General features: G+C 38.0%; 1 long non-coding RNA gene across 2 annotated transcripts in view; it reads left to right on the top strand.

Annotated features, from left to right (window-relative positions):
* LOC121647850 overlaps positions 1–27502 on the top strand; it is a 100941-nt gene that overhangs the window by 19070 nt on the left and 54369 nt on the right. Inside the window, exon 4 of one of the 2 annotated variants that reach the window (XR_006011897.1) lies at positions 16291–16597. The exons of the other annotated variant lie outside the window; for it this stretch is intronic. This is a non-coding gene — a long non-coding RNA (uncharacterized LOC121647850). Of the gene's footprint in view, positions 1–16290; positions 16598–27502 lie in introns of those variants that run through there. 2 annotated transcript variants of the gene reach the window in all.

Here is a 27502-nt window from a genome sequence, read left to right as displayed (position 1 = left end):
ATGGTTGGTTGTCTCTTTTTGTTGACCTGCCATAGACTGGCGACCTGTCAAAGGTGCACCTTGCCACTTGCCTGCTAACTGCCAGCATAGTCTCCAGCTTCTCCACGACCTTGAATTGGAATATGTGTTGTAGGAGATGGATCCATATTCCAACCCTCACCTATGGTCATGAGATTTGAGTAGTAGCCAGAAGAAGGTCACTGGGCTTAGACTGAGACATTGGGTGAGAGGCTCATAAATCTGGAGGGAGCTTTTGAGCAACGTCATTATTACTGCATGGGTGATTATCTTTCAGATGGCAACAAGTTACCAACTGATGCAATGAGTAGCTTCTAATTTCTTAAACAACCATGATGGAAGACATATCCTATAGTCATGGAAAATATGTTAGTCTTTTTAAGAAGGGTCCAATCACTGGCATGCATGCAAACAGAGAAAACATCTAAAGAGATTTCAGAAACTACTAAAATTGGGTAAAGACCCAGCTCCATTATTATACTGAACTGACTGCATTATTAAAAACTTGAAGGGTAGTGGTGATCCATCATCTTTAAGGAAAAATTGTGGTTTGCAAAAAATCTTAAATGATTGTAATCGACAATTACTTAGTCGTTTGGTGAAATCAATTCAAAGTAAAACAACAGTAGAACTCAGGGCTATGTTTAATAGTACATGTGAGAACATTTCCACATGCACATTATGAAGAAAACCCATGGAATTGGGACTTAAGACTGTGGACTGTGTAGCCATAAGAAAACCCTTAACCAGTGATGCCAACTAGGGAAAAAGGCTTCAGTTTGCTAGGGAGCATAAAGATTGGACCTATTGGAAGCAGGTCATGTGGTTTAATAAGTCCAGATTTATACCCTGTTCCAGAGTGATTGGCACATCAGGATAAGAAAAGGGGCAGATAAAGTGACACACCCATGATACCTAGTTCCTTCCGTTCAAGCCTTTAGGGGCAGTACTATGATCTGGGGTAACTCCATAAATAGATTTTTCCTTCTCTGATGGCACAAGCATGTTCAAATGTTGAGTGGTTCAAGGAACACAACACATAATTTTTACACTCGGATTGGCCACAACAGCATCCAGACCTTAAACCCATTGAGAATCTTTGGGATGAGCTGGAGAAAGCTTTGTGCAGTGGTCAGACTCTCCTATCATCAATACAAAATCTTGGTAAAAAAATTCATCACTGGATGGAAATAAGTCTTGTGACATTGCAGAAGCTCATCAAAACAGTGTCACAGTGAATGCATTTCAAAATCAAAGCTAAGGGTGATCCAACAATCTGTGGAACTGCCACATACACTGGCAGAACCAATATATAATATGTGTATATATATATATATATATATTATTATTATTATAATTAATTAATCTTGATTATCATTAAGAAGTGTAAGTAAACATTACATGCTTTCATGTCAGTCTCTAAAAGTCTTCAAAAACCCGAGAACAGTTGCTCGACTTGTTGCTAGTGTCTTCTTTTTCCATAAGTCACTAGTGGGATCTGAAAACTTGGTAAATATAGTGCCAAAGTCGCTAAGTTGTCTGCCAAGCTCTGGCGTGTGCACCATTGCATTCAGTTTCTCGTGCACTGAGAAACGTTCAGCATTCTTTAGAATTTAAATGTAATATTTTTGTAATTAATTAATCATAATTACCGTGTAAATTTATGTATATATATATATATATATATATATATATATATATATATATATATATATATATATATATATATAGAGAGAGAGAGAGAGAGAGAGAGAGAGAGAGAGAGAGAGAGATAGGTAGATATAAATTTTCTTAAATTTACTATATTAAAGTGTGCTTTCTTGGCAGCCTTGAGCCAGTGTTGGACGGGGGCACCATTTACAATTGTGCTGTAAGCACTGATATTCACCTTTCCTGTTTGCCCGGCTGCAGCTCAGAAACCACATGCTACTTTATTTATAATCCAACCAACCTCAATCTGTAACTCTTGCCCCATACTCTTGCTTGCATCACACAGCGAGGTCACTTCCCTCTGCACCTCCACCACTGCTCTTGCATTCCAACATGGCTCTAGGACATCAGCCCAGCAAAGCTCTATACTCCTCAATCACAAAGAGGCCCAGATCAGAGCCGTGCTGGACGGGAGCCAGGATCCTACCCTCACAGTCCAGGCAGCTGGGGGCAGCCTATAATAAGTGGGAGACAATGAAAACTAGCACACCTCCCACGCTTTGCATTTAGATGTCGAATCTAAATTGAAATTAAATGGCTTCATAGGTTTTCCATAGACCGTACTAATTACGAAAACAATGTGAAAACCTCCAGTGGGTTCAGAGGATATGTAGAGCACATTAAGGAATACATTTTAACATTGAGATAGAAGAAAATATTAATTATTCAGTTAACTGTTGTGAGTTTGAAAGTGCAAAGTTGTAAAGGACAAAGATTAATAAAATGCACATGGGCATGTAAAACTCTTTCATGAGGTTTGGAATTTTAACTTAAAAGAAGAGCAAAATTATTTAGTAACCTTTATTAATTTATGTTTAACTTACTAAGACCTGGGCATCTAGATATTTTTCTCTATTATTCTGCAAGAAGAATGTAACCTATGTGTACATTTCTTTTTACGTGGGAAGCTAGAAATATTAAAGCATTCTGTTTTAATGAATAATAATGAACAATTCACCATGATGTAGATGGCTGTGGAGCTTTAATGGTCCCTTGTAGCCTCTTAAGCCTCTGGTGATAAATCTTACACGGGCTCACTCATATAACTAAAACCCAAACCTCATTCAACTTCACATCCATCAGTGTTTGGCTCAAAGCGATGACAAAGCACTTTCAATTACACCAGTAACTGACTCTGGAAACAGTTCATAGCAGGCTTGAAGACTGCGGGAAAAAGCACAAGGGGGGGGGTAGGGCTGGTAGGGCATCCGTTTGACTCGCTCCCAAATAATAAAAAGGGTGGTGTGACTCGAGGACACAAGGGATGCCGCTGGCGTCGCGAACCCAAGGACAATTCACCTATTTTGTGCGCTGTCACCCCTGTAGTCTGATTTATGGTTGAGACATCCTTCCTATGACCCATTCGTCCATCAGCTTGGCTCTATAAGGATACTCTGGTGATTAAAGGCTGAAGTATCAAAGCGTCCTCCGTCAGGGCCCTTGTCTAGTACCAAAAGGGCCCTGTGCTTCTGAATGGGAAATGTGGCATTTGGGAGGGAGAGCGATGCAACAGCAGAGGAGAGCTACTCTTAACCCTGAGCAGCAGAGGATAGAAGGGCTTTTTGAGAATCCATCAACTGTAAATGCGTCATTCCATAATGTTGGTGTTTTCTTTTCCATTTTTCCATTCCAATTTGTAATTATATTACGCCGAGTGTGTGCTCTCTAAAACTTAACATGGCACTGTTTAATTGGAGTGATTTTACTCATAATTGGATGATCCTCTCTACCACTTTTGGCTTCCACTTTGTTTGAATAAGCAGGCTAATTTCAGAATCCATTCTCAAAATTAATCAGTATAGTGTACTTAATATTGAAGTTCAAAAAATGAAATATTTGGGACATTGTAAAACTGCTGTGAATATAGCAGGAGTAATCATCAACAAAAACAGTAACCCAGCAACGATGGCACCAGTAAGGGACAAGGCAACAACAGATAGTTGATAATAATTTTTTTTTTCCCTTTATTTAAAATGCCTCCATTACATAAATAAAACAGAGTTGGATCCTCCAGAGTGCCTGATCTTTGAAAGCACCTCTGACTCCAACCCCCCTGATGAAAGGCCCATACTAACATCAGGAGTCTAGAGCCTTTACTCTCTAACTTCAGGCAATTATGACACAGAGGAGCTCTCTGCCTTCTGCACTCCAAAAGAAGAAGAAAAAAGGAATTGCTTTTTTTTTTCCCTCAGCCTAGTTGTAAAAATAAGCTTGCTCTCCTCAATTGCAGTCACCCCATGCCCTTTGCAATAGCAGCAAGGATGTATCGGAACAAGCCATGGGGCAAAACAAATCACTTGTGATTTACAGAATTATAAAGATTTTAATAGCGGCAATGTTTCTCTCTCAGATTGGTCTTTATTTCCAGGAGTCAAAGTTTCCTGGGTGCCCCAGGCTTTTGAAAAGCAGTAATTGGCCAACAGAGAGACTTAGGATCTCCCTGAGTGATTGAGGGTATTTGTTGCTGTGAACTTGAGGGCATCACTCTAAAGATCACAGGTCCAGGTTCTGAGAGACTACAACTTGTCAAGCACAATTCATTTTGCAGCTGTGGAAGTTGGACTACTTTTTCATTCAGTTTTGTCTAAAGTTTTAAGCTTTCTGTTGAACTTCATCAGATTATTTCCATTTCTTCTGCATTTTTTCCTTTTCCTTATTAATTATTTCTCTATACATTAATTAAGCCAATATAAGGGCCACCAGTTTGTGAGTGGTACAGTTAAGGTACAGTCGATTAACTGTGTTGTGGTATATGGGAATGTTTGAAAAAAAAAACAAAAAACAAACAAACAAAAAAAACACTATGAAACACAAACTGTATCTTTGAAGTATAACATAGAGGTTTGAAGATGATTAAAAATATTTTTTTTTACATTCTGGCTATAAAACTGCTTATTTCGCTTTTGTTTTAAAGTATAAATTAACACTACATAAGGATGTTGATTTTTATTTTTTAAATCATTACATATGATCCTGACATGACTCACAGCACTGCCCCTCTTAATATACATCATATCAACCAACAATGTTAATTAGTTCAAACTAATTTTGATTATTAATATTAAATTGTCTTTTTTCTTCTTCATTGTATTGCCGTTTATAGCTTGTGCTTTCTGTGTCTTTTATAATTTGATTCACTCTTCAGATAAAGCACAAAATGTTGTCTCACACTGCAGAGCATGTCTCATAATGTTGAAAGCATGTGCTTTCTATTAGAAAAACAAGTCTGGCAGTAGCTAAGCTATATTAAGGAAATCCACCAGGGAGGCATAATCAAGTTTGACTCTCTACCGGTGGTCTCCTTGTTAGTGTTGCGAGTGTCAGAACTGACAGTGCAGGTAGCTCAAATGCCACTTAAGGTTTTAGCTTCAGTGGCTTTTGGAAAGAAATGACCGTGACCTGTGTAGCTTGAGCCCACATCCCACACCCTTTCTGCCTGACAGCCGTTCAATGGCAAGTGTCTGCCAGCATGCCGAGGGGGAACGCTGCCAAGCAGCCGGAGATAGAGATGATTACCACATCCCTCTCTCCCTCTCAGCCTGCTCGCTGAAAACTGATACCTACTAACAAACTGCTGTCAACATGTTAGCGAGGCAGAGAGAGTGAGAGCGGTAGCATGTGCTGAGAGAGGAAGAAAGGGAGATGTGTGGGAGAGTCAGCGTGAGGAGTCCAAACAAGTTGGGATTAATGACACTGAAACTATTTTTTTTTTCTTTTTTTTCTTTTCTTTACTGTTTTGAGAGCTAGCACTGTTGTGGCAGGCTTGAAGAAGAATGCAATCAACACTATGAGGAACAGCCTGGTTAGGCAGGCACTTTCCTACAAAAGTGACAATCAAATGATGAATGTCAGACAATGTAGTCATAAGGTCACTTGTTTTCAGGCATCTGTAGCTCATCATAAAAATGCAGCCGTGAGTACAAATGCAGATAAACTAATTCCTTCAGCAGAACTTTTTTTTTTCTTTTCTTTTTTTACAGTTATAATATATGCAGAATAAAGGCTGCATTGTCAAGAGTTTGTATGATGTTGTGCAGATATGCAAATGACTTTGGACCTTTTGTCCACTCATTTAAATCTTAAGCTTTCCTGCTGTGCGCTAAATGTACTTCTTCCAAATATGAGTTGTAAATGTCATTGTTTTTGAATAAATCCCCCATTGCGCGCACACACTTTAGAGATGCACATTTAAGTGAAATAAAGGCAAAAAAAAAAAAAAGTCACAGCTGACATATACTTTTCTAATTGTTGAGAAAGACAGGAGGCAGCATGGAATATCTTGAATCACTGGTAATTAGAATATCACTGTGCTAATTACAAAAGATTTTGATTGTCTGATTTTCAGCAGAAGCCATATTTTAGCTACCGTCGTAATACACGTTTGTTTTTTGAAGATTGAGAGTGACAATTATGATAATGTGCATCTCAGCATGAAATACTTTTTTCAAACACAATAAAAAAAGAAAGTTAAGTAATACATGAGAAGATTTATTGAACAAAAATGCTAATTGAGGATACTGTAACAATTTAATTTACATGTTTTTTTTTTTTTTTTTTGCCATTTTGACGTTAAGATATTTCTTTATTGAAACTGAATCAGCCAGCCATTGTTCAAGTATTTCTAAATCACAAATCATGAATAAGTACTTCATACTTAGCTAATACTCACAAGTTTTTTGTATATACAAAAAAAAAAAAAAAATGCTGATAACTGTAACTGTAGGCTAAACTTTTTTGTATAGAGTTATGTAGCTTAGCCTCATTCTGCAAAATTTTTCTATGGCGACATTAAAAGCCACCACCTAAAAAATAAAAACAGGGACAAAATGAAAGTGCTTACAATAACACACTCTGGAACTTTGTTGGGCAACAAGATAAGTATTTGTCTAAAAATCAATTTTCGAGAAGACACGATGGAAACAAACCTAAGTGCTAGTTTGAACCAAACCCATAAGGCTTCCAGGGAAACCACCAAGCCTAAGAAGCACTTTATTAACCAGCAGGGGGGGGGTCAGGAGGACCAGCCCTATCATTGATTGAGGTTGGAGGATGCATCCACAGCTGCACTTTCTCTAAATTTCTAAGAGTAAATATGCACCTTTTGAAGTGGGGGGTGCCTAGGAGCACTCCTCTGCACAGATTGTGTGGGTTTCTGTGGGGAGCCTTAGTTACGGGAAAGATCAATGGACAGGGCATTAGGGGGGTGGGGGGGGCACACTACTCTGTCCAGCCCTCCAGCCTGCAGAACAACTCGGCAGCTCCTACATGGCCAGAATTATTGAGCTCAAGGCAGTTTAATTCTCTGTGCTGTTTTGTGAAACTGAAAATCTTCTACAGATGTGAAAAGTAAAATGCATTGAGAAAAGGATTAAATGTACAACAAACTTTATTTTTTTAATTTAATATGGTTTTGTTACTATTTTTGTTTTTCCTAGCAACTTGGGCTGTGGTCATGATATCTTCAAAATATCCTAACAGTGATGTGAAGAAGACAAAAGGTATATTTTAAACCATCTGTAATGAAGTGTTTTCACTTTGCAGTTCTAGGTTAGTTTTACGTGTAGGACTTCAATCGTATCCATATGTGTAAACATATGTCAGGTGATATACAGCTTACCTAATTTACAGTTTTTTAATAATACTTTTTAAACAAAACTAATCTTTTTTTTGTGCGTGTGTTTTTTTTTTTTTTTTGTTTTTTTTTAATGAAAGTTATTGTTATTGTAATAAATGACTTGCAAACGCCATAGTCCACTCTGTGAAAGAATGGAAAAACCCATATCCTGCTCATTCTGTGGCTGAATATGTGTTCTTGTGGCTGCCTGTAAGTGCATTAGATTTGTGCTGAACACACAGCTTCCATCTTGTGGTTTGTAAAGACTATGGAAAACCCTTTTTGGGTAGCCACACTTCCAGATGAAGCTAATCTGCTTGTGGTTGGTACAAAGTGATAAGTGAGCAAAGATTTCTTTAAGCCCTTTCTCTCCAACTTTTACCTTCGATTAAGCCTCAGATTCAGTATATCATTAATTTGACTATTTTGATAGATTTATATTATTGTTCCAATTTTGAAATTAGAATTAAACATAGATTATCTGATTCTTGCTTTTTGCCAATTGTATTTAACAAGTCTGATTTCAATTTGTGTTCTGCCAGATAAAGATGACAAGATGGTATTATCATTCCCCCACAGTGTCAAAAGTGTAGATCCTCTGCCCTCCCAGGTGTCGCCAGAGTTTTCCTCTGCCAGGCTTGGAGATTTAGCCAGTGAGAGTTAGCATTTACAACCCCTGTCACACTCCACAAAACACTGTGTCACTCAAGCTCAGCCTGTGTGGCAGCTCTGGCATTAATGGAGACGTTGACATCTTCCGACAGAGTGTTTATCTAATACTAATGCTAAGCAACCAGAGCCAGTCGCCCCCACACTGAGCCATCCAACCCCGCCGCAGTACTCGGTGTCTGGCAATCACGCTACTTTTCTCATTCATCCCTGTAGACTCTTTGGATTCATAACAACAATGTTACTGCTCGGCTGTATCATTTAAAGTCTTTCAGCGATATATCTTGTCATCATCTGCAAGGCAGCCCCACTGCATCACAGGTGCTGCAGACAAAGTAAAGTTAATTTTTGAGATATTGCAAGAAGCATCACCTGTGAAGGCTGGCTTAAAACTTAAATGCTGGGCCTCTAACAAAAGTTGTTTACACATTTTTACTGCAGTGTTATTCCCAGGCATTTTTCTTCCTGCAGCTCCTATTTACACCAGAGCTGTCACATAGACTCACTTGTAAGGATTTGAAAGTTGTGCTGGTAGATGGAATTGGCACATTTTATGAAGGCATATAACATACTTTGATTTAATTCACATATATAATTTAGATGATGCCATGTGTTGCTCATTGTTTATTAAGATAAAAAGGAAAAAAAATAAGTGCACAAAAGCCATGTACTTTGAAATAGCATGTGATGGTAAGCAGTACTTTTTTTGAGACACATACCGTGCAATATATAATGCACAGAAGGCCATAAAAATCCCTATACATTACTGTATGTATCAGAGACTGATGATGGGTTCATGAAGTGTATGGAGCTATCTTTAGAGGATTGATTTCCCATACTGCCACAGAGTTGGCTGCATTTATATTCCATGCCTGTGGCTCTGTGACCCCTGGTTCTCCTTTGATGTGGCAGGCAGAAGCACAAACCAGGATGAGGCAAAGAGAGTGAAGGCTGAGGGATGGCAATAGGTGAAGCAGTCTACAATGGGAGCTGGGGGGGTAGAAATTTTTCTTTAGGTGCAGATTTCTAAGAAGGATGAGAGGATAGGAAGAGGGAGTGTAAGAAAACTGGTACGAGTTTGCAGGGAGCTGTGCGAGCCAATGAAGCCATCATCTGACAGATCTGTGAGAGTCTGCACTAAGGGCGAGTTGGTGGTGGGTGGGCAGAAAGGATGATAGGCTGAGGGGAAAGGGATTGGCTGGTGGTGGTGGGGGTGTTGAGAGAGGGCATGACAGTGGCGCGAGCTGATAGAGACGTCAGCACTGCTTCAGTAATCTCTCGACGGCTGGCCACAGCAAGGGGCCAGCCGAGGGGCCCGCGAGAGCAGAGGCATGATAGAGTAGACCACCCCGACAACACAAGCAGGGGGCCAGGCAGTATGGACAAATCAAAGCGGGAAGAAGTAATTTTTGAGAAATTACAGAAATCTCCATGGAAATTAGCATGAAACACTTTCTAATCTCTTGCTTTTCACCATGGACGATAGGGGTCAGTGCTTCAAGTTCTCCAGCCCTTGCTTTCCCTTTCTCTCTGGCCCCATCCCTAATTTCATTATTCCCTCTTGATTTTTTTTTCTCCCTCCTGCTTCTTATGTGTACTCATTTTACTGCCTGACACTCTGAAATAGCCCCTCCCTACGCTCATATTCTTCAACCATTCATTTGCTTGAACCCTTTTCATTGACCACAATTAAACGTTTAGATTTCAAAAGCAAATCAAGGGAGAGCCGAGCCTTGCCCTCTGAGTGACACAGGATCAAGCTGCTGGGTGCTTTGGAGCCTCAGATGGGGTGAATCCCTCAAGATGTGTCCTCTACACCCTTCCTTTCGTTCATGTGGTGTCTGTCAGAGCTCAGAACAGTGGTCAAATGAATGGGCAGAGTGAGGCACCCCCAGTTGTGATGATGGGGTTATTGATAATCAACAGCATTTACAGCAATACAATGACTGTCTAAGCCATTATTCTTGTCATCACAATTGCTCTTAATTTCAATAGTGCAAGATGAAATGCACTTTAAGAAAATGACAATGGAACATATTCTAGATGTGCATACCAGATTCTTAACATACTGCAGTATGTTTGGATCTTTTCAAACTTTTGTTTGCATTTAGTTATTTTTAGTTTTATTTGCATTGTGCCCCTAAATTATACGTTTGATTAAGAGTGTAAAATTTTATACCAACCTCTTTGGATATTTTCATTTATAAAATGAATAAATTTCCATCATATGTTTGGGATATAGTTATTTTTCTCTATTTTGCTTCTTTAAGAATGCTGCTATGTTTCTGAAAATAGTTTTTTTTTAAAGGGAGTAAAGTTGTTTTTTTTTTCCTTTTTGCATCCGTGAAAACATGGTATGTTCTCTTCTTTCATAGTCCGTCGTCATAAAACTAAAAAAGGCTGCTTCCCCTTTACTAAATGTCTTTCACAAAGAGCAGGACTTATTGTGTAGTATTTTTGTACAATGTAATGAAAATTTTAAATTATTTTAACAAAATAAAAAGAACCATAAAATTCTCACTTTGAAGATTTTGAGAGTAACACAAGTATATCCAAGAAAGAGAAAATAAATTTGACTTTATTTTAAATGAGTAAAAAAAAAAAAACATGAAAAAAAATCTTTCAGTTAAATGTATTATTTATGATAAAATCTATTTTTATATGCAAACTTATTGTTGATATCCTTTGTTGTTTGCAAAGAGAAAGGGCTGCCAGAAAATCTAACTGAGGCAAATCTCAGACTGGAGTCAGCTGAAACCCGTGAAACACACAAGAAGAAATTAAAGAAATAAACTGAGCCATATTTCTGCCATCTTATATGAAAATGTCGGACATAGAAATTCTGATCTATTTGATTTGATGTTAGCTAAATTTGTTTTGTAATTTTATCAAGTATTTGCATATTTAATTTGGTTTTACATTTAAATCATCAAGATGTGTTGAGTAATTCTTGCTGCCATCCTGACATGTTGCTGAAGGATTTTCCTGAGCTCATCATGTCCACTCCCATCCACACATCTCTGCAGCATAAAATAAAGATGCACTCAAATTTACTAATGGGCACAATAGACAAGATGGAAATAATGAGCATTAGGCCTGAAAGTAAAATAGTGGCATTTGATTAGCATTACTTTGTGTGCTGATTCATGGGGAGTAGCTCCTGTGGAACTTTGGTGGAGACTTAATTAGAGTGCTTGCAGACTTGGACATTGCAATGACAAGCAGTGGAAATGTGTGTAAGATAAAGAAACCTTTCTGACCTCAAGTTAAACCCTCTCTTCTCATCTAATAGTTCACCCTCTAATTAAGCTCTGAAGTTGGATTTTCTAGAGGCTTCTTTAAAATAATTTACACACAGTTTTGCTATCTGCAGATTTAGAAAATGGACCATTTTCTTGAAAATTAAACTTTCTGCACAGCAAGATAAGTCCCCAAAATGACACAAATTAGATAATAATTTTTTTTCCCAAATGCACTCTTAAATTTAAGAGGTATGTCACAAAAGGTGTATGATTAATAACAAAATCCTTTTTTAAAATTAGATCCGCATCTTGCCTTAACCATTTTAAAGCATGGTTTAGTTGTTTAACATGGAGTCTAAATTTCTGTGCATCTGCAGTTGTTCTTTTCTGAAGGACTATAACAAGGAATTATAAATAGGAAGCTTGTGATTTCTTTTTTAACCTAGACATTTGACAGGCCCTGGGTGAACCTGCTGTTTGTTGCGGTTCTACCAGTAATAGATAGATGGCACTGCATCCAAGGTAGAGCAAAGGGCCAGAGACTTCTCTCAACAACCTTTCAGGGACTTGGTCTCATTATCCAACTGAAAATTAACCTGTCAATTTATCAATCTGCACCATCTCGAGTTTTTGCCTCCTGTTTGGTGAATAGCATTACAACGACGCCGACACACTGATAACCAGAAGGTATGTGTTTGTTAGTGTAGTGAATGAGTGCATTATCACTTAAATGACTCCTATGAATCACAATTGCTGCTAGGCAGTTGATAAGAGGTAAATACACAAGCAATTTGATTTTAAAGTCTATAACTGTTTATGTATTCTTTTATATGTCAGGGAAATAATGTCAGGGCCAGATGGACAGTTTTTCTGCTTTTGTTGCACAGTTTCTGTAGTCCTGTCGAAGGAAAGGTTCTGTTAACTGATTTCTTCAATTTACCACCGTTTTCACCAAACTGAAAAGGAATGTGTTTACACTAAATCATAAGACTGTATTTAGGTTGAAAAAAAAGTGAAAATATACAGTTGCAGTGTAATTCTTACACACACAAGTACAAACGCATACACAATAATCGAATGGTAAAAAACTATTTAGTGTTTTCTCAAAGAAATTAAATAAACTTAATGCTAGGTTTTTTTCCCACTCGTATTTATGGCCATTTTATTTTTTATCATTATTTATTATCTTTTTTTATATATAATTAATGGCATTTTTCTGTTAGATTTTATTTTTTTAAGAAATATTATAGAACGTTTTATTCATTTCAATCCCAATCCAAAATGATCATTTAAAGCTGTTTCAAGGACATTGCACACAGTTTAATTGTTCTCTATTGACTCTGGAGTTAATGTTACATCTGCTCTTATAAATATCTAAAAAGGAGTCAGATTGAAATATGTGTTTGCATTCTCAGCATGCTACAGAGTTATATCAAGAGGTGGGAAAAGTCTTTATGTCCAAATGGGTTTTGATGTGGTAAGCTAAACTAGACCCTCTAAAATCCCCAGCAAGAGCAACTGCGGGTGGGGGACCTTGGTTGCTTCGGCTCATTCTTCTTTACCACTCATTTGTTCACTGCAATGTGACTGGATCATGCAAAAATGGGAGTATATGGACAGAACCAGATACGGTTTGTGAATAGCAGGAGGGTCTTTTCCTTCTCTAATTGTTGTCATTTTTAAATGGCCTTATTGTGGAGAGGTGCTGGAGTGGAGAGGGCGCTAGTGAGGAAAACTGGAGGAGAGCATTTTAAAATGCTGACAAAAAGATGAGAGAAAAAGGAACATAACATCTGGTAATTTGTTTCTGCAAGCTTAGCCTAATGATGTAAGCAGATTACTTTCCAACAGAGTGAAAAAAGTGGAATAGGGTTTTCTTTCTTTTTTTTTCCCCCTTGTACCCCTTAATGGCTCTCAGTTACCAACTGAGACAGAGGCTATTAGCACTCTGCACAGCAACTTCATAGTGTTGACTTTATTTGTGGTCTTCTCTGCCATTTTATAATTCAAACACTAAAAAAAAGTGTATTTTGAGCAGATCAGAAAATTGCTTGGTGCGCTGTGGGGGCTCAGGACTTATTTTGCAGCCTCAAAAGGAGGAAACTCTGTAACTATTGCATGTAGCATGTAAGCCATGCAATTCTGTAGGTGTTCTGAGCCTGATTTGCTCCCTCTCCTAGGAGAGCAGAGATCAGTGGTATGCCCAGATTGAAAGGGAGGGCAGGAACCTGGCGTGATGAAGGACACTGGCTCTCAGTCAATGTGTGGAGGAGACTGGAGGATGAAACACACCATTAAGACCAATTTAGAGTGTTGCTCTAAATTTCAGCAGGACTGATCGATCCTGACAGGAGGGCATCGTACCGCCTGCCAGATCACTTAAACCAATGCCCCTTGTCTCACGTTGCTTAATGTCATGTCATTGGCTATCATTCCCAGTCGAACAGTGAGCTGCTGGATTTCATTTCAATTACTTCTTGTAGGATTACCTTTTTATTTTTACACATCAGTAATCAATGAGGATTTTGATAATGTCATAATGCAATTTCAGCATTGCATTCTCTGCCTTTTCCCCCCCTATTCTTAATCCAAAGTGAAATCCTCTGAGACTAGCTGTCCTGTTGGTTTATTGATTTTTCTCCTTTGCTTTGTGAACATTGGACAGAAACTTGAGAGCCAAGGTAGAAAAGAGACTATACCATACTTATGGGTATAACCACCAGACAGGTAGTTTACAAAATAATAATGCTAACAGACAAAAATATAGTTTAATCAAAATTCGACTAACCAGAACGGAGTCCTAGTTTTATTTTTAAAGGAAGAATAAACTGATAAAATGTGAAACATAAAACACACATCATGATCTACAATTTCATATAAGAATAAATTACTAAAGGCTTTTTATTCATCTTTTAGTATTTAGTACTTAGCACTTTCTACAATGCATTATTCGACAAACATACCTAATAAATGTCCTCATGCTTAGACATCTAGAAGTATACCTTGTGCTACAAGCTGTGTATTATTAATGCGAGGCTACTATTCGCTTGCGCTATGCTGACATTTTATATGCCATCTATTTATTAGTTGGGATGTTCATCGAGGCAGCTCAGGTTAAGTATCTTGCTCAGTGTCTGACTGGAGATATTGAACCTGCAGCCCTCTTGTCCCAAGTTCAGTTCCCCAACCACAACCAGTTTGCCCCTTTGAAGGATGGGGTCTCAGGAAGAGTGGTGCAATGTATACCGCACAGACAGTGATCTATTCTGTGTCTGATATCATGTTGCACCATGTCACTGACTGATGTTACCTGCATCCCCCGTGATGATTAGATCCATGACTGTGCCTACTGTTCGCTTATAAATTTAGTTCCTTTCTTTTAACCCTCAATGTGCCGAGCCCTTTATTAGAGAGGAAAAAGCGAGAGAGGGAGAAACAAGTTATTTTAAGGATGTTATTGGTCTGTTGTGAGCTGTCATTCCACCCTTGACAAATGTTCTTCATCTGAGCTGGTGACAAGACCCACTGTATAACAGGATTATGGGCTAGGGTATAAGTTATGTAAGTCAGAATGCTTTGAGACATCTGCTAAGCACATTCATATGTGATGAAACACAATGTAATAAAATAAGAGAGCCTTATACTGTATATATCTGAAGATTTATGGATTGCAAATGTCCTTGCTCTGCCTTATTGTAATCCGCCACCAAGTCTGATGGTACAAAGATATATACACACACTTTTTCTTAGAATATGGATAATTTATTTTACTAAATTAGAAACTAACATTATGTTATTTTTACATCAGTTTGGTTTTTGTTTCAGTTTGTGCTTTTTCAAATTTTTTCTATTGCTTATACAAAATTTAATTTGTCTTTTTTATGTTTATTTGTGTTTTTTAGTGTTTTAAATGTTGACATATTCCATTGTTGTGATCTCATTTTTTGAACATTTATTTGTTGTTTTTTTGTTGTTAATTTTTTACTTTTTTTAAGAACTTATTTTAAACATTTGTGTTTTTGTGTTTCTTGTGATGTGTATTTTGTAAAATATCCTTTGTTCTTTTTGCTTTCGCTGTTTTCCTTTTTTTCTGGTCTGAGGTGAGGGTATATTTTCTGCCCAAGGTTATTTTATTTGCTTTGTTTTTTCAGATTTTGGGTTTTGAGGTTTTTCTGTGTTGTTGTTTCATTATATGTTTAATTCTTCTTTTTCATTGGTTTTGGTTTTGTTACTTTTTTTTAAACGTGTTTGTATATTTACATCTGGATCTTTGTCTTTTCAAAGTTTTAGATCTGAGGCTGTGCATTGATAATAAAATAATATGTTAGTAATCTTAGTCAAAATTTGTCAGCTGATTCATCCTAAGAAGTATCCAGATATTAAACACAAAGTTTGCTTTCCTTAGTTCACACTAAGGAAAGCAAACTAGCAGCCCATTGTACCTTTAATGATTTGCTTGGTGTGTATCTTCAGGGGCTGTCTGTGCCACCAGCTGAGGCGTTAATAAAAATATAGCAGATAATTTGTGGACTAACCTGTTTTTAAGCAGCTTTCTCCAAAAGTGTGACAGGCAGGTGGGGGAAACAAGGAAAAAGTAATTAGATGTTCGCTGTTACTGAACCATACTAGAAAATTCTTTTTTTTTTTTCTGATAAGACAAAATTTAAATCTTTAGATTCTACACCTAAATTATTTCCATTTTAAATCACTTATTTATCTTTTGTACATCTATCCAATATTTTGCTACAATAAGTATGGATAAAATAAGACAACAAGTCATTAAACAAAAAGAACATCCCTTTAAATAATCTCATTAGCTTTAGCTGTTTTCTCTTAGAAAAAGAAATGCTAGGGCAATTGATAAAGCGTAAGCTCCACCTTCACCGCCTCTCCATTTTGTAATCACAGGCAGTTTGGCAGCACAACGTAATTAGTTTGCACGCCAGATTTCCCATGAGTCCCAACCCAGCTCAAAGCCAATCCCTTCCTCATCAGCAGCCCAGAGACTAAACACCTACTTTATCTGGTTCCCCTTAGGCTGTCCATCCATGGGGAGTCAGGGTGCCCTCACAAACATTTTCAGCGGAGGCTCCAAAGCCTCAGGCTGATATGGGTGAAACTTCAGATGGCAGATGGCACAGGGAAGGAAGAAGGCTCTATCTTTAAGGTAGAACTGCCAAACAAAAGTGGAGCATCATATCATGGAGCCTTGCATCCTCAGGCTGAGATTAAAGCATGAAATGTATGTTTAGAGGAACCACAAATGGCTTCATTTCAACTGGAAGTGTAAATGATCAAAGTGTCTGATTTGTGGAGGCGTGCCGCAGGGTATTTTAATGTTTTCACCAGTTGACAATAACAGCAGTTGAAATGTTTCACAGCTTGTACAAATGTCATAAACAAGAATGCTGAAGTTGAGTGTCACTTATTCTAAGAGCTATGCACAGTGCCTACAGAATATACACAGTGGTATCAGAACATGATCTCTTTAGTCTTTATGACAAAGAACTGTATTTGAAAGAAATCGTGAAGTCCAGTCTTTGTTCTCTATCTTATCCAGTTCACTCTTTTCATTGAAAGTATTAGTACATGGGCATACATCTGATTTACCACTGCTAGTCAACAAGAAGTGATCGGGTAGTTTTTAATACCACAAGGCCCATCTGGGAGAAGGACCCTTTTCATTCGACATACTTGGCTGCTTGTCGCCTCACCATAATGGGCACGCTGAACGAGCTCTGAAGCAATAGCCAATTAAATGCCTTGAAGGGGATGCCTCGAGGCCCTGCATGAAAGGCTTCAGGTGTGAAATGCTTGTTTTTCAAGAGTGCTGCAAATGTTGGCTGCTTTCAAGTTTGCTGTTGCCCTGCTGGCTTCCCCTTCTAGCCCACCCCAGCAGCCCTTCTCATGTGGAGGAGGGTAGAGGCTAGAGGTGATGGGCAAGAGAAGACCACTTAAGTACAATTTTCTATTCAGCGTTCCAAGCCTGTGCACTCTCATGTTTTTCACCGCTGCCTCGTAACAGTGAACAGAGTTACAGATGATGCAGACAATAGCTTTTTAGCCCACAATGAAGAGAAGAGGAGAAGCAGAAGGGCAGACAGGGGGGAAATATGGATGAGACAGAAAGTCTATGCATGAATCCAAACTAGACGCTGCAGTGGTTGGGTGATGGTGGGGTTGGCTGGGAGGGGGCTTAAAAGGAGATGGATTGTTTGCTAATTGTGGTCATTTCTGACCAGAACATGATGGTTCAATGACTACTTTAATGCCTTATTGAATACAGCAAAAACTTGAATAATCATTGTTAGAGAAGATGCCTTTTTAAAAATGAGTTTTTTAGCTCCTTCAGACGAGGAAATAATGCTCATTCACAGTTCAAGCAAAAGAATATGCTGTCTCATCTGTGCAGTAAGTGGTAGATAACACTAACATTTACATCAGAAGTGTTGTGTTCATCCTGTGTTCATTGAATTTTTTAAAATGCATTATTCACTTCCTGCTTTACCTTCTAAGACCATTGAAGAGTAACATTAAGGGATGTCTGTGGGCACTAAGAGGAAATAAATTCAGGGGATATTAATCTTATTAGGATCATACATCATCACAGTGTCAGGTGAGGAGACAAATGAATGGGCGCCTGTTTATCTGAGCTAAGCTATGTGGTTTACCTAGCCATTGCTCAGGGCACCATATTGCCACTAATAAATTGGTTAAGTCTGAACAGCGTGATTGTAATGAAGTTAAGGCACAGGCTCGCCCGAGCTCTCGCCACTACAGGCAGCCATTCCTGCTTCCCTCTTTTTATCTGTCCAGATTGGGAGAGGCCTTTCGATAAGATGAAGAGAGGAGAAATCAAAATAAATGGAGTCCATTAAAAACCTAATGAATCAACTGCTTGATGAAGTGATTAATACACAGACTGGGGTGTTGATTGATTAAAGCATTTAATCAAACTGTTAAAAAAAAAAGCACTGTTGGCAATGGCACATAAATGTCTAGCATAGACTAAGAGTATAAAATATTAGCATAGTTTTTTAATTATTCTTTCTTTTTGTTTATATATATGTGTATATATATATATAATATATATATATATATATATATATATATATATATATAATTTTAAATGGTGCTCTTTGATTTTACATAATAATCCTGTCATGATTTGTAGGCCATGCTGTGCTCAGTTTTTGCTGATTTTTTTTTACCCATTTTTTAACAAAAGAGCAGTGATTGACTAAGTGAACTCATTAAAGCCGTTTTAAATATGCCTGAACACACTTGCATGAGACTTTCACTTAACAATCAATGGTTAAAATCCCTTGCAAATTCTTAAGGTGGTGGATGAGTGGGCAGTGGCAAGCTGGTAACAACATTTGTGAGACTTAAATGTCATTCAAACTCACTAATGCAAAGGGAAATACATAGAGCAGATTGACACCTCGAGCTCTGTAAAGTTCAGGCTTGATGTATAGTACATGAAGACAGGAAATTACAGATGTTGTAATTATCAGCAATGAGTGACCTCATGTGCTAAATGGTGCAGGGTTAAAGTACTTGTACTTTGCTTTTAAGGTGTGTAGCACATGAAAAGATTGGCATCTGATTTGGCATCTGCAAATGGCATGCTTTTATTAAAATGAAATGGGGAAAATTGTGACATAGTTATGCTGTGAATAATTTCCAGTCTGAGTGAATTTAAGTTGTTCACTCACCTTTATGAGCTGCAGTGTAGGATGTAGCTGCAAGTGTTCTCCTAATTACTTTCATGCTTGGAAATGATCATTCATATACAAAATAATTTACTGTATCGCTAATACATAAGTGCTCTGTTTATCTGTGTTATTTTACATCTGGCTTATTTGTAGAACTTAACTGTACATTCTTCTTTGAGGCATTTTTAAGTTAATAACATACCATGTTTTATCTTTTTTTCTTGTTTTATTTCTTTTCAAAGAAAATGCCAGAAAAAAACTTTCTTTCAATTTCAGTGGGTGCCTATAACATCCACTGAGGTCCATTTCTCTCCCATATAAGACAATTAATATGCCTCAAGATACAGCATGAAAAGCATGCTTCCAGTTATGTTGCAATGTGCTAATCTCCTAAACCAAATCATGGTCAGTGGTAATGTTAGAGCTACTGTATATACAGACCTTTTAGACTGATGTAAATTTGTGCCATAGGTCTAAAACTGAAGATGCAATGCAGAGCAAAATACCATCCAGTTAAATCTTTCATTTCAAAATCAACAGTTATTATTGAAAATAAACATTTTTTTTTCTTTTGTCTGTCTGACAATAAAAAAAATAAGATTTTATAACCTGAGTAGACAGTATGAACATGATCAGATTAATAAATGAGCTCTACAGTTAACAGAAATATTCAGTCAAATAAATAAACCGCTGACTGAATCTCATGGCGGAGCCATATCCTTTGCAGGTTTTTCGCTGATTGCAACAGATTGGCAGCAGACACAAAAATCGCTTTGTGCATATTATCCTCATTTGAACTAATCATAATAATATGGTCTCCTCATCTTATAACAGACTACCCATGTTTACCCAAAGGGTCGCTATCAGACCAAACACCCCGGCCTCTAGGTCCAAAAGAACCCCGATCTAGCCCTGCTGGAGCATATTGGATAATAATAGAGATGCTATTGGTCCAAGTAAGCCCTCTTGCCTGTTTTTGTCCCGACAGAATTAATGTGGGTAATTTCATGTGTTACTATTTATCCTAGCGTGTGCTATGGATTTACCATGACCATCAGGTGAGTGTTCAGATTTTTCATGCTACTCTTGTACTTAATCTGTGCTCTAAAGTTTGAGAGCATCCCTTCCCTCTTACAAGATCTAATTAATTTCCTGACATTAGATTTGATCGTGCATCACCACATCAGTCAGCATTGGTTGTCAGAAATTGCTTTTAACCTCACAAGCAATGTTGGTGGGTGGATTTGTTGCTTTCTTTGCAGTGGGGCATGTGGTGGGAAGACTGGTTAATGCACTGGTTAATTAAATTAACAGTGAAATAGCACTTACATTAATACATTAGGAATTTTGATTAAACTAAAAATATTTCTGTAAGGTAGAGAATATATGAAAGAATGAATGAAGGGATGCGATCAAAATACAAATGCATACTGGAACTACATACTCCTGTTCTCAGATCACAGCCAGAAAATTTCTTTGCATGTACCTTCTGTCTGGCATTCACATATACTTGTTAAAATGCAGTATTTTTCAAGGTACACACCAGAAGAAACAATTAAATGCCTCAACTTACTGTTAGTGGTTCTTAATGCTTCATCTTGAAAAGGTAAGACACATCAGTAAAAGATTTATTTGACCAATTTATGATTTTAGTGTAATAACTATGTGATACTGCCCTGCATCCTGTGACACAATTATGGTCTGCAGTGCTTGCTTCTTAATCTGAAGGCTTCTACAAATGAATAGAAGTCACATGAATGGCACATGAATCACTTGTTAATTATGCAAATGGTGTGCTGCAGGAACCTAGTAAGTTGCGGGAACTCTGTCATCTAATAGGGTATGGCAAGTGTGATAATGTTGCGGCTTGGCATGGCTCTCTTGATGTAATGACAGGTCAATTTGACTGGCTTTATGTTTTTCACCATGGTTCCTTTTCTCTGGCTGCGGTGTGGCTTCCCCTGTCACCCCCCTCTTTCTTGTGTCCCTTGGACTTTGATTTCTTCTTTGTTCCTTTGGCTCCTCTACTGACACTTCCTAAGAATAACAGATGCCACACAACCATGACCCTTTCACACCACACCGATGACCTCTGTCTCTTCCATGCATGACCCCTCACCTAGAAGCTGACAGCTTGATTAATTGAAGAATGTTATGATTTATGAGTATCTTCGCAGCATGATTAACAAGGCAACAGGTGGCACAAACCAAACAGCTAGCAAGATAATTTCTTAGGGAACAGGAAACAATAGAGGATTATATTTAGAAACCATGTTTTGTCCAGCAGTGACTGTCAGTTTGGTATAGCCATATATCATTTTGACTTTTTTGTCTACCTCTGCAGTTTGGAAATTTTCACAGAAAGGTTTCTTTTGTGTCTAACTTGTCAGTCCAGTCACAACGTATAGGGTGATGTCACATCCCCACAATATGTTTAAATAAAAAGCTCATCCAGTGGCCTGATGATGACTTCACAGTTGCCAAGGACAAAAACTCAGCTCTGTAGTTGCCAAGGACAGTCAAGAGAGTGGAAGCTTGAAAATCTATCAGAAAAAATTGCAGTAGGGTCTTCTGGGAAATAAAGAAAACATAGTGATGACTACTGTGTTACTATTGATGCCTTTTATAAGTCAAGATTACAGATGACAGTCTGTTAGTGCTTGACTTTACATAGCAAAGAGTGTCACCTACAGAGCAGCATGTTAGAGGGAACTGTGTCATTCGTGACACTGGGACACATCCAATTGTCTAGCCATAGCTTTGCAGGTTAACTCACCTGACAGCTTCCTAGATAAGTCTGTCTTGTAGTCAAGACACTTAACTGCCTAATGGAAGCTGGTGGTCCAACTCAGGTGTCAAGGGGATGGGGGGTGTTTAAGAGGTCAAATGAGACCTTCTCATTGACTAAGTCAGTCACAGAGAAGGACTATAGAGTGGGAAGGCAGTCTCTTGACACAGTGTCACTGGCAGACTGTCCAGCTGAGCAAAAGCGCATGGTAAGATGTGGCCTTTTCTTTTGACATGGATTTGTTCTGACCTTAGCTTCAGGCTGTGACAACTGATGGATGATTGATGGTGCTGTTTCAGCAGTGTCAGTAGAAAATCCAGGCACCTCTGAGAAAGCTATTCCTGTCACCCATTGTGACCTATCTCTAACTTGTGTTGGCCAAGAAAAGATGGTCAAATACAGTTTGTTGCATTAATAATCCCAAAAAGTATAGTATTCATCATCAAACATAAGATAAACTATAGAAAAAGTGGCAGCTTTACAGTTCCATTTGAACTGAAGCCAAATGCTTAGAGACGTGGATGACTTTTGAACTTATAATACAAAAGCCACAGCTATAGCATGTTTGATAAGTGCAGCTGAATGGCATTAGGTTAGGAAAATGTTGTGTCTACAATGAATGGCCATCAATGAAACATTAATTATCTGAGAGTCAGCAAAGGTTAATTTTGGTCAGGAACCTTTCGATCTGGTGAAGCTGACCCTAGCAGTTCTGTTGACCACATTTGTGCAAAGCTGAGGTGAAGCATGCGATGACCTGTGACAACGGAAGTGACAGCAGAGTAAACTGGGCTGTAGTCTCCCAGCTTCACTGTGCTTGGGGAGCTTAGAGGGCTCCCAGCTGAGAGGAGCAGGTTAACAAACAGTCTTGCTCCCATGTCACCAACCCGGCCCATGATCAGTAGCTCCATCCTCAACAAATGCTCCTCAGTCCTGCCACCCACCTCTACTGTCTCCTAGAGACGGTGCTGCCCACCGCTGGTTGCCCCATATGTTTGGGCTGCACACAAGGTGGTTTTCTCGGATACTGTGGTTGCTAATTATAAATTTAATTTGCATTTTAATTAGAATGGTGGAAAATTAAAGCCTGCCAGCTGGAGAATTTCAAAACGCTTTTCCCTCCCTCCACTCTTCCAGTTTAGACTGAGCATGACTCTGTCCTGTACTCATTTGTGCGAGCACAGCAGTGGCACCAGCACCTTCGTTGCGTGGGACATTGTGTGGTTTCACCTCTTTCTTTCATTTCATGTAGTGTTTTGCTAACTTTCTATAAGTGTGGTATAAACAGCTAGCTTTATTATTCATATTTTCCCTAATGAAATAATTCATGGCTTATTTTAAGCTGCACATAATTTAGTTATGATCATAAAATGCATTGCTTTTTTTTAATGAACTCTAATAAGTTATCAAATACCTTCCTCTTTGGTAGTGTGATTAGTAGAACAGGTCCAAATCCCTGTCATGGTGCTCAATTGACTCGCTTTCACATGTTGGGGAAGTAGGCGATCTGCTTGTGTGGGCTGGTAATATCATTCAGTTTTGGTCATTATTTTCCAATCTCCATAATTCGTCCCATTCCCTATGTTGCTCCCCCATGGTCATTCTCATTCCCTCTCTCACCTCCCACGGGTGTCCTTGCTCAATAATTGTCATTAATTGATTGACAGCTCTGATAGACCCAACTAACCCCAGTTCTGCTCTCATGTCTATGATTTAAATGAGAGCTTGTACATCCAGTGACCTTGTCTGCCCATCAGCTCTCACCAAATGTGAAGCCAATCCAGAGAATGTCTCACCTTAGCAAACGAGACCATCCTAAATGATTGTAATTGGTTTCTGAATCTGTCTTGTGTGGTATTGTGTTGTGCATGGTAAAACTAATGCAAGTTAGGTTTCAACTCCTTAAGTTGGATGTGCATTTAAAGTATGCTTTTTTGTCTTGCAATCCAAGTTATGACTTTGTCTTTTTACAGTAAATCCTTTCAGACTTTATCACTTATTTCACATGCTTGAAGGAACGTTACCCAGAATTTTGTCTTAAATCCTGAAAATCCATCACAGCGGGGTGTCCTTTCATAGCATAATGTATCTGTTAAAATAAGAAATACCTGAGGTTTTTTATTTTACAGGGATGTAAAGAGTTGTTAGCTCCACCAAGGCGGAGGTCATTTATTTGGCAGCGTTGGTTTGTCTATCTGTCTGTTAGCAACATATCTCAAAAAGTTATGGATGGACTTTGATCAAATGTTTGAGAAATTTAAGAAATGGAAGAAGGAACAAGTGACTGGATTTTGGGCGTAATCCAGATCACTGCCTGGAGCCAGAAATTTTTTTAAAGGATTATTTACTATTGGGAGATAGAGATAATTTTGCAACTAGAGCTTCTAACTCAAAAATCATGCTCACAATTATTGTCAAAAAAAAGAAAAAAATGCTTTGGCTTTGTGGAGGTCTGCACTCTTTGAGTGCTTCTAGTTGAATCTTTAAACATCAACACATCTTTACAAATTTCTTTTATAATATTTTATAATGTTTTGCCGTAAAAGAAATTAGAAGATCCAATCTATTGTCTGGACATAGACATCAACAGTTTTCCAGGAGGCAACTATGACAGTGTTAATAAAGTCTTTATAGTGTCTTTCTCTACAATAATCCATGCATGTACGCTGTCACAGGCACATGTAATGTCTGACATTCTTCCAGGTTGTTTTGGTTTGGGACGCTGCCAGCCCCAGTTTTGCACCTCTTTGCAGGCCCAGTTTGATGTGGTGTGAATAACATTCAGACATACACACACGCCCTCATTAGCATTCATTCAGGGAAGCAATGCAGGACACCCTCTCTGCTCTGAGGGTGGCATTTGGCAAGGGCCAAATACACCTGGCAAAAAGACTCCATAATTCCCTAGCCCATCATCTTCAGCACATTTGGTTTTCCATCATGCTCACAAGAACTTGTTGTTTGTTCAGATAAATCCTAGAGAATTTTATGGCTTGATAATGAGAGTGCACGTACAGTTATTTGTTATTATATCAACATTAGTTTAAATTTTATGCTGTCATAATGTAAATACAGCAGACAAACAGTATACGTCGAGTCTTTGATGTGAGTCAGTGGGGAAATTAAAGTTACAGTTAAACAGTTTATTAAATAAAAGAATTAAATTAAAAGTGAACATCCTATTTTATGACTATTGTGATAGTGGAATTAAAATAAAATAAAAGAATTCTTGGCAAAAAGCATACTTCACATCTGCACCTGTGTTGTTGTGTATAACAATCGCCCCCTATGCACATATCCACTCTCCTACTTGAGCTTTCACATACTGTCCAGATATGTTGTAGTACCATTGATGGTACTGCCCCATGCTGATCTTAACATCACAACAAATTGTTAGATGATGCCCCACAGTTTATCACCTCAGAAGGGTAAAGTTTTAAGGCAATAATTGAAGATTTTTTGGTCTGCATGAGAGTCTTTTTATCTTTTTCCAACAAGTATATAAATGCACTGAATACCTATCCTTCAGCTAAAAAAAAAAAAGAAAAGAAGAAAATGTCTTGGCCATTTGCTATTGAAGAGTCTTTTTAGGTTTATCTTTTTGAATACTCAAATATTTGAGCGTATGAAGTGGTGTGATGAGGTGCAGAGACAGATATTTGAAGGGATTTTAACTCATTTGAGCAATTACATGCTTAACTGGCCCAAGATAATCTGTCATCCAAAGCTTCTGTCTCAGGCTCTCCCTCTCTTTTACGATCCTCCACTCTCTCATACCCTCCTACGTGGCAAAAGAGAAGCTCAGAATAGTGGGATTTAGAGCACAAAAGCTTACCCTGAATGGAATGAAGGCCTTGGAGAAATTAATTGCTTCTAACAAACAGCATGACTGCTAGCATGTTTTGTGTCCCTTTCTTATCAGCCACCAGAGGTAGAGGGGTGGGCGACAGGTCTGGAAATGGTGAACCTGCAAATGAGGGAGGCAGTCTAAAGGAATATGTACTAACAAGTTGCTTATTACTTTTAATTTTATTTAGGCATGTAGCTGTCCTTAAGCAAAGGTTTCAAGCAGTAATATGTGCTGGGCTGAAGAAAATACTTTTATTTTTGTATTGGAGAAGCAAAATACTGACATTAGAGACTTGAAGGAATATATTGTTAAGGAAAAAAATTATTTTTGGGTTGTATTGTCTTTGGATAAACTTGCTTTAAGGTCTAAATAAAATATATGCGGAAGACAGGGAAGCATATTTTTCCTCCTACATCCAATCCAGCATTGTCATCACATCAGAGTCTTCTGTTTCAAAACATTAATTGAAAAAAAAATATCTGCAACAATTAATTAACTGTATAGATTTGGAGAACATTCAGGGAAGCATTAGCAGGGGCAGTGATGGGATTTACTCTTGTGAGGGTGTGTGGCATATTTGCCCCACTTCTGTTCTCTGCTTGCTCCCACTCCCACTTGTCACCATTCTGTCTACCACCACCAGCGTGGCATCTATCATCCACACCAGACGCCGCGGTTGCCCACAAAAGGAGGCTGGATCGTGCACAAAGAAATTAGCATTTTTGCATTTCATTATGGTTATAATTGCATGCCGGTGTAAGCAGCTCACTCGCCATTATCTCGCGTAATTTTATCGGTGACGTTTGAAACGTGTGTTTAAATGTCAATTGTGGACTACAAAAAAGGAGTGACCTTTGTGGAGTCATTGCACTCTCTTTCTCTCCTCCATCCCTGTTCAGTCTTCATCTTTCTGTCTCAGAGTCTCTCTGTCCATGATATTAGTTATTCCTTATGCTTCCTCTTGGTATTATGCTGCCTCTATGTTGACTAGCTCAGCCAAGTTTGGCTTATCACATGTTTGACCACAGTCAATGACATAAATGATGTTAATCATGTAAATATACCTGCTATCAACTTCTTCTTTTTTTAAGATCTCATTAAAACAACACCTACAGTAATGAAGGCCACAACAATGACAGAACATCATCAGTAACAAATAATGAAGCCGGTGCTAGCAGCTCTACTTGTATTTGACATTTACACTGTAAGCTGATATATTGGTAGCGTAATGGATTCGTGCACTATGGTATTGTTGTCATGAAGATATTGATAAATAAAAGCAATCAACTAAATCAATGGAATAATCTGCTTAATTAGTGGGGCTTTCTAACGAGTATTTGCATTGATATCTTGGCATTATATTTGCCACCAGTGATATTAATATGGATAGTAAAATTTCTCTAAAATATCTCTTTATGACTGGAAATTTTTTTCTTTTCTAAAAGAATTTATAATAAAAAAAGTTTTTTCACAATGTTGGGGAATATGTGTTACCTCACATCACAAACTATACAAAATCATGAGCAATATTAACTGATACAAGTCTTCTGGAAAATAAAAAAAATCTGTGAAATTAGCTTTCCATGACATTATATGCAGCTCCTCAGAGAGATAATCTCAGTAATCTAGTTTGTTTAACTAGTGATAAAGTTATATAGAGAATGTGTCAGTATTCTGGTAAATTGTAATGCTTGTAATGCACTTCTTGTGCAAATGTGGCATCAAGGAAAAGTAGAGTTTCATGCACAGATGAGTAATGATGTCCTTTATTTGTTTAAAAGATGTTTTTGTTGTTTTGTTGTTGTTTTTTTACATGGGTGTTTAAAACAAAAGACAAAAAAAAATCTAGCTTAAATTTCTTATCTTTCTTTGAAGCTTTTGAAGAATTCAGTT

Source organism: Melanotaenia boesemani, chromosome 10, assembly GCF_017639745.1.
Source record: "Melanotaenia boesemani isolate fMelBoe1 chromosome 10, fMelBoe1.pri, whole genome shotgun sequence".
In the NCBI taxonomy this organism is placed as follows: domain Eukaryota; kingdom Metazoa; phylum Chordata; class Actinopteri; order Atheriniformes; family Melanotaeniidae; genus Melanotaenia; species Melanotaenia boesemani.
This window is presented reverse-complemented; position numbering and strand designations above follow the sequence as displayed.